The sequence below is a fragment of the Scophthalmus maximus genome, chromosome 19, assembly GCF_022379125.1.
Source record: "Scophthalmus maximus strain ysfricsl-2021 chromosome 19, ASM2237912v1, whole genome shotgun sequence".
Lineage (NCBI taxonomy): Eukaryota > Metazoa > Chordata > Actinopteri > Pleuronectiformes > Scophthalmidae > Scophthalmus > Scophthalmus maximus.
This window is the reverse complement of record NC_061533.1, coordinates 19,918,284-19,926,814: the sequence shown is the minus strand read 5'-3', so window position 1 is coordinate 19,926,814 and position 8,531 is coordinate 19,918,284.

Here is an 8,531-nt window from a genome sequence, read left to right as displayed (position 1 = left end):
CTGTGTTATATTTTTCTTGTTTTGGGTTGTAACTTGTACTGCCCCTTGGGCCAGTCAGCCTTGTTTTAAATGCTGAAATGCAATGGTGGAAAGTGTAATTTCCCCACGGTTTGGATCAGTAGAGCTATTAGCACATACAGTATATGAGAGAACAAATCATGTCCATCGCTCTAGGATGCATCATCAGCGATGAGATGCATTCTCCCTTTAAGCTAACAAGTAATCAGGTATCCATCAAGTGCTCAGAGAGCAGTTTCTTGCAAGGTCCAGTAATTTCCCCAGTCATTACCTTCATAATCCATGTGCGGAAAACTTCCCCTTGAGCTTGACTTTTTCAGACCTTAGGTTGATGGTGGCACTAGGGGAAAAGTCATGGGGTTACCAAAATCGATTGGTATCCTCCTATTGGGAGTATATGCAGCCATGAATAAGAAGTCCTGTGTGTTTGTGTGGGGTTTTGGAGGCAATATTGGGAAAAATTAAGGAGTCAGTGTAATTTTTGAAAACCACAGCTGCAAAAGCCAGTCAATGTGAGTCTGAAAATACCAGCAACACCATAGTGTTAGATTCACTCAAATTCTGAACATGATGAGTAAATAAATAACAATGGGGGACTGTATTAAATTGTGATAAATGTGGGTCATTTAAAAAAAATTGAAAAAGATCAAATACCTCATAAACCTCAAACACCTTCAGATCTTTGATGATAATGATACAAATTCATACAAGTTATTATTCTCACCATGTGCCATCATAATGAAGTATGAGCCCCATCTGTCACCTGAGACTCTAAAACACACTCCTAAAAACTTCTAGGCTCAATCCTGGCACAGGCATGAGTCATCACCTCACAGGCTTTACTTTATTTGGCATTTCTCTGCAACACTGATATAAATCACTTCAGAAAGACTAATTACCCCCATGTTCTTGGCTCTCACCGAGCTACAGTATAATCAGAAGTGGTGAAAGGTACAACTGAGGTGAACTGACTTATCTTTCCTCAAGACACAAGATCCAACTTTAAGATGTCTCCCATGTCCACGTAAAATCAGTTTTCGTTATAGGACCAAATCCAAAGATGTGTGTGTGTGTGTGTGTGTGTGTGTGTGTGTGCGTGCGTGGGGTGTGTGAGATGCAGCAAATACGTTTTGTTGCTGCATTTGTCAAACTAAGCTAATTATCTGTGCTCGGGTTGATAATGAAACATTCTGGTGACAGCAGTACATTTTCCGACAGCAGTGTAGTCTGTCACTAGCACAGGAGGTGGGGCTTGTTATCTTAGAGACATAAAAGTCGTGAAGACACTTATTTGATATTTCTTCACCTCGCTGGTCAGATTCAGAAGTCATCATTTCCTTAAAATGCCTTCATCATGTAAAAGACCAGCTTAGTATGTATAAGGTAGCCAATGACTGTCATTACTTTGCTTACTGTTAGCAGGAATCTGTGGGGGCTTGGTCTGTTTCCTCACATCCCCTATTCTGTACAGACCAACCCGGACATGACCTCTCACTTGCTTTTAACAAGAAAACATCAGCAGCTGTGTTGGACAGGTAACTCATCTCGGGAAGACAAACTGTGGTTTATTTTTTTTTAAGAGGAAAAACACTGGCCCCCACATGGGTGTTACTTCATTTACATGTCCTAACTATGTGGGCACAACAGAAGGAGATGGACACAGTTAGTTGACCACTGCTGTCATCTTAGCCTTGTTAGTAAGTAGTTTGGTTCCACTTCTGTTTATTTTCACAACTGACCACCATCATCAATATAAAACCAATTTCTGAGCTAAAGGGTTGCAAAAACAAAGAGTTGTGTACATTAAAATAATTTGCTTCATGTTTTATATCTTATCAATAATCATAAACTAATTAATTTAATCTGTACCCATTGACTTGAATACAACATTGTTGTCAAAAATGCATAATCAGCAGCCACTCTACCTTCATGCGCTTTACTTCTCAAGATGCAAATGTGCTTGGCTTGAACACACTACCTTTCGACAATGACAGTAAACATCTGTTTTCATTGTACTGCATTGTAAGTCCTATCCATGTCCAATGGCTGGAGCCAGTCCCAGTGTGCACTGAGAGGAAAGGAGGAAAACACTGTGGTCAGGCCTCTAGTCCAATCCGCAAACACACACACACACACACACACACACATGGCTCAGTCGCTGTGCTTGTGTGGGTGTTTTGTGAATCTATGATGAGAGTCATGTCCTCTGTGCAGGTAATGTGTCATATCTGCTCAGCATTTACATGTGTCCTGACAAGTTCATCTCCGAAAACAAGGAGCTCTAATTGTAAATAATAATTATGTCATCTTTTTTAATAATGTGGAAACCCCCTTGTACTGTACTGCTGTTAAAACAGCTGCATATCAGAGGTTAGTGAGAAAGGATAAAACAAAGAACCAGCGATGTGGACGTACATGTATCTCCCTTGTTTGTTCTACTGCTATGGTCAGATGCTGAGGCAAACACAGGTACAGATGCACAGATACTGTGTGACTGAGAGCTAGTATTGTCCAATGGGTGCAGATTGGTGGACATGCAGTGGACAATCTCTCCGTCAGACCCAGCCCCTGGCTTCTCTAAATATGGTTATTTCTGGTTTAAAAAAAACAAGATTGCAGTTCACAAACCAATGGGGCGAAGCCACAGTGGGTTGTCACTTTGTTATAACCCTAAAACAGCCAACATGACAGAGGGCAAGGTTTAAATGGTCGCCAAATTGATAACCTCATGCTCATGTCACCATACAGTATGTACAATTCATTATGGGACTTGATTTGTAATCAAGGTAGAATATACTATCAGTGCTGTCCCAAAAATATATCCTGAACAAAGTTAATTATGAAAATTTTGTTCATTTGTAATACAAAAAATATTCCTGAAAAGGAGCAGTGCAGCATAATAATATATAAAAGATTAGTCAACAATGAGGGCTTGTAAGTTTCCAATTTACTATTGTTCAGAAATTCCAGTTTTGAAGTACAAAAAAACAAAACACAGTTTGGCAAAAAAACAAAACAATACCAAACTAAAAGTGTGAGGGACTTAAAATTAAAAAAGACACTGGTTGATCATTTCAAGCCAGCAGCTATTAGGTCATAAAACGTCGTCATTACTGACACAAACAGCCAAATGAGATTCCTTCCCAGAGAGGCTGGACTTACTTTGCATACTAGGGTGAGAAGTTCAATGATGTGAGTGGTTATCAGTGTCCTGCCACTGCTACTCCGCCATGTTGAGAGGACCGGCTCAGTTTTTTCAGGAGCTTGATAACCTGTACCACTGATTCCTGTAAATATAACCCATGGTTGTTGGCCTCCATATAAGCAATGATTAATGTAAGCACTTTTTAGATGTCAGGAATCTTTATTTTAGGATTTTCTTTTCTCCAGTTTCTCAATCTTGTGTAGTCAGTGAATTTCTTATTTCTCTGGTTGCTCATGAATTTAAGATTTAATTAAGACATGTAAATAACACAAAATTAGAATTATTGCCAACAAAAAACAACAACAAGATGGCTGTCATGATTCAGTGTTTTGTATTTCCTGTTTTATTTTGAATTAGTTTTTGTACTTCCTGTTTCCCTGGCTCGTGTCTGTTCACTTTTTTTCCTGTGTCTCCTGCCCCTGTGATTGTCTGCACCTGTTCCTAATGTGTCTCACCTATGTTCAATTTGCCCCGCCCACCGTGTGTGTATTTAGTCTCTGTGCTTCCCTTTGTCTGTGTCAGATAGTCTGTTGTGTCCTGAGTCCTGAGTCTGTTCCTGTGGTTTTCCCTGTGGTCTTCCCCGGTCTGTTTCTGCTGTTTACCCCGAGTCTGTTCACTGTGATTTTTCCCCTGGCTCCAGTGTTTCAGTTTTACTTTTTACTACGTAGTGTGGAAACCCTTGTTTGGATTTTTGAGGCGTTTGTTTTATTATTAAATATCATTTTTTGCCACATCCTGCATTTGGGTCCTGCTTCCTGCTCTCCTACTTGACAGGCTGAAAGATAATTGATAGGGGAAAAATACTATATTTTTTTAGTTTTGGAAAAAAAAGTGTACAATGGCCGGACTGTAATCTTACTGGAGCCTTCATAGCTGTGTGGAAAAATCGTTTCTGCAAGTGTAACCGTTGGTTATATAATTAAGACAGAAAATTCTCTCCATTCAGCATCTTTCAAGTACATTAACAGGAACATGATGAGGTGTTTGGGGCCCTGTCATGGGTTGTGGTAACTGTCACTGGAACGGGAAAACCACCTGACTCGTAAACTGCAGACAAACAGAAAATGGTGAAGGATTTATTCATAATTTCCACAATAAGGGGAAAAAAACATGTTATTCTCACTTTGCAATCCCGCGTATCTGCGACCATGTCCACTTCACACAAATCTTTCGTGATGAATGTAACAATGTGATGTGTGTGGGGGGGTGTCTATGACTGAGCTGTATAGAGGAGTCAAAGCATGCATGACTCCAGCAGCATGTGAATCTCTGACTTGTGGTTTGACGTGATACAGATTGAAATTCTGCCCCTCGTAAAACAAGTCATATCAGCAGCCATGTTTTCGGCTCACTTGAGACATCTAAATGCATGGGGCCCCTTTATCGTCTGCTTCAAGTGTGTTGTGAAACCGAAATGTCAAGTCACAGCAAACAAAGGCCTGAAACAGCTCGACAGGTGGGCAGAACAAAGGAAAACAAACTACCTCTGGAGCTAAATAAGCACATGACCTTGCAGTTCTGCCACTGCAGCAAGCTCAAAACTCTGTGCTCTGTGGAAATGGGGATTGACTGAGATCCAAGAGTCACCAAAAATGAGAGGTTTCAGTAATGTCAAACATGCATAGGCTGCAAGATCAATAAAAGTCCTGATCTCCAATTGATGAAATGCCTCTCCTCCTGGCTCCAGGGATAATCTCACCCACTGATTTATCTGAGGTAGGAATGCCCTGCAGAACATGCAGTATCCCAGCACTTTGTTCTCCTGTCTTGAAATCTATGTCACACATTTGAATGAGATGAAATTAAACACGAAAATCGTGTTGGACCAATTGTTTTAAATGAACTAATATTTATGTTTTGCTGAAATGGACCTGTCAAGTCAGCAAGTAGTAATTATTTTATGTATGACAATGTATGGTGTCAAATACGATTTTTGTTTTGTAAAATTCTCAGTATGTGGTCAGGTTAGTAATAGCATTTTTGTTTTTCAGAAAAGGATAGTGTCCAGTTCTGCAGTTCACTTTCATAACTGAAGTGAAAAATATATATATTGACACATTTTATTCCTGGCACAGTTCATGTTCACATTGGCTTTTTACAAACAAACAGCTGTATAGATGAACTTGCCCGAGCCAGCACTGCTGGCGAGAGCCCTATTGTATCTGTAAGGATTATTATTATTTTTCAGGCAAATGAATCACTAATTAGAGCCCCTAAACATACTCAAAAAGTTGTAAAAATTTGCACACACATCAGAACTGGTGAAAAATTTGATATTTTAGGGGTCCCGGGCAATAGCAGCGCAAAATGACTCACTAGCGCCACCTACAAATTGCAAACAAGCCTCATAAATCAATTAGTTTCGCTAAAATATACGAAAATAAGGGAGCACGTGTATCATGGCAGGACCACAAAGAAAACTCTTGCAGCCATGACCTCTGACCAACTGGAACTCCACCATTTTGGATTCCATCAGCAAAATCTTGCCATTTCAGGACCTTTTTCATCATCATACTTTGCCCAACTGCTCGGAAACATTTCACACCAGCGACTTCAAACTCCATGCGTGTCATCTCCACATCTGTGAGATCAACATAAAAGAAAATCCTGACTTTTCACCAGAGGGCCTGGATGTTATTGCTTGATAAGGTTTTAACCTCTGCCGAACCCTCGCCGTCAACCAGGAAGTAAACAGGAAGTGGCTCTTCATTTCACATGAATTGGTTCGATCAGCCCCAATATTCTCAAGCATGATACTAGTGCGGCCCTCAACACATCCTAATGTCAATATTGACCACACGCTGGCAACAGGAAGTAGTATGCTCTACACTTTTGGGTCCTGTGCATGCCAGGTTCACTACACCGACCTCAAATTCGGTCAGCGTGCTTATGACATATTGGTCATGTCACGTTTAGGCCCTTAGCAGCATATCTCAAACGCCGTTCCCGTGGCGACGCTGTAATCGCCACTAAAATACGAATAGATGGTTGAAGGACTCAAAATGCTTGGAGCGTCATAAAAATTCATACACACTTTGACAGTGCCCAATTCTGGTATCTGAAATGGTTTTTATGTGTGATTGTTTCAAAAGGGCTCCATAGGGCGCCATAGCACCCCCCAAAACTCTTAAAACTTAAAGCCCCCACCTTTTACTTTGATTTACCTGAACCAAATTTGGTGAGCACCTGTAGCATGGGAGGACCTGCAAAAAAGCCTCTGGGAGCCATGACCTCAGACGTACAAGAACCCGGGAAATTGGCATTTAGTGTGCGAAATATGACCTCTCGAGCAAAGGTGCACAAAAATGGTCTTTAGAAAAATTCATCTCTGATTTTCTTGTATCCTATTAAGCTTCCTCACGTAATCTGGGACAGGTTTACTCAGTGTTCTCAGAATCAAAACCAAGCAAAGTGAAGTAGCTTTTAGTATATATGCTTTCTGAGCACATACGGCCTTCTAAAACTCTCAGCTCATGCATAAAAACACAGATGTTTGCTTAGGTCTTCCTATGCATTAGATACATATTTTTAACTATCTATTTGCCTACCTTCACTTTTATTTCAGTTTTTCTTTTCAAATGCAATTTCAATATGTTCTTAATGTTTCTTAATGTTTGTTTCAATTTTCTTTGATGTGATCTTACTGTAATGTCTTATTTTTAGTGTATTACTATTCCTGTGCAGTCATGATTCCATGTTTTGTAATTTCTGTTTTATTTTGAATTAGTTTTTGTACTTCCTGTTCCCCAGGCTTGTGTCTGTTCACTTTTTTTTTCCTGTGTCTCGTGCCCCTGTGATTGTCTCACCTATGTTCAATTTTCCCCCAGTCTGTCCTGTGATGTCTGCTCCTGATATGTTCCCTGGTCGGCGTCTGTTGTTTGTCCTTTTGCCCCTGGCTCTAGTTTTTTTCAGTTTACCTTGCTACATCTTGTGGTCACCCTTAGTTGGACTTTGTTTTGGTTTGAGACGTAAGTCTGTTTTCTTTTATTATTAAATATCCTTTTTTTTTGCCACATCCTGCATTTGGGTCCTGCTTCCTGCTCTCCGACTTGACATGTAGATTATTTTGAATTGCCTTGTGTCTGAATGGTTCTATATTATTAAACTTGCCCTGCCTTGATTGCAGAGAATAATGGTAGAGAAATTAGCTCATCTGCAAAAAAAACTCCAATTCTCCTGCCCATTTGGTGTGTTTAAATAATGCGTCCCTTGCTATGACTTTTTGCAAACTTTCCTGCATTTAAATTCTTAAATATTTCTTCTTTCTGACAAAATCAACGTACTGTACATTATACATGTAGATAGTAAAAAACAGGGAAACATGATTGGAAGGGGATGCTGGTGAAAAAAACAACAACAACATTGCACTTAAGCATGGGGCAGGGTACCTAGGGAATGAGGAATTGAGGGGAAAGAGTGCCTGAGAGCCTGACATTAGCTGAGGTCTGTTTAAATTCTGCTCAGTTTAATGCTGCTACTATAATGTGTTGATGATGTTGCTTTTCTTTTCTGTGAATGACCAAATGAACCATCATTTACCCTGCATGGACTGACATTTTAGGTTAATATTTGACAGATCCTGCTATCTAAAATCCCCAAAATATTTTTCATTTTTCAATTTGGTCAGAGTGTATTACATGCCTTTTTAGATAGGGCAAGTAAAAATATTCTGCTGGAACAAAGGGCTGACCCATTTGTTTGATTTGAAAAGCATGCATTGGCCCTCAGAGTGAAAAAGGAGAGATGAATCCCTCCTCTCCCTCCACCTGTGCACAATACATGTCCCAACAAATTATAAGGCAGGAAATATTCTACAGCACCCGTTGTCATTTGCACGCAGAAATAATGTGTGAAACTGGCAGCATTTCATTTCTTGAGGCAACATGCTCCAATTGCTGGGAAGGCTGTGGAATTTCATAAAAATTTTGGGCAATGAAGCTGGTTCTTGCCATTTCATGTTCTAGATGGATGGGCATGACATTTAGTAAGACCATCAGCCTGGGCTATTTACTTTACTTTGAGGGTAAATCACAATACTATCCTTGTGGACTCAGTATTACATCAAAATCCTTCCCAATGGAAAAAAGGATAAAAGAAAGTCTACTGTTTTTATATAGAGGAGGGGGGAGTTACAAATTGCAGTCTACCAACTCGAGCATAATGTGCCACGTCCACACTTTATTCTCTTGGAAGTATCACTTTCAAATTATTTTGCAGAGAAAGGAAGAGACACAGTAGACAGAACTACAGCATATCAGTCAAATTAACTTAATTACCCTTATTAAATGATTCATAATAAAATGAAGAG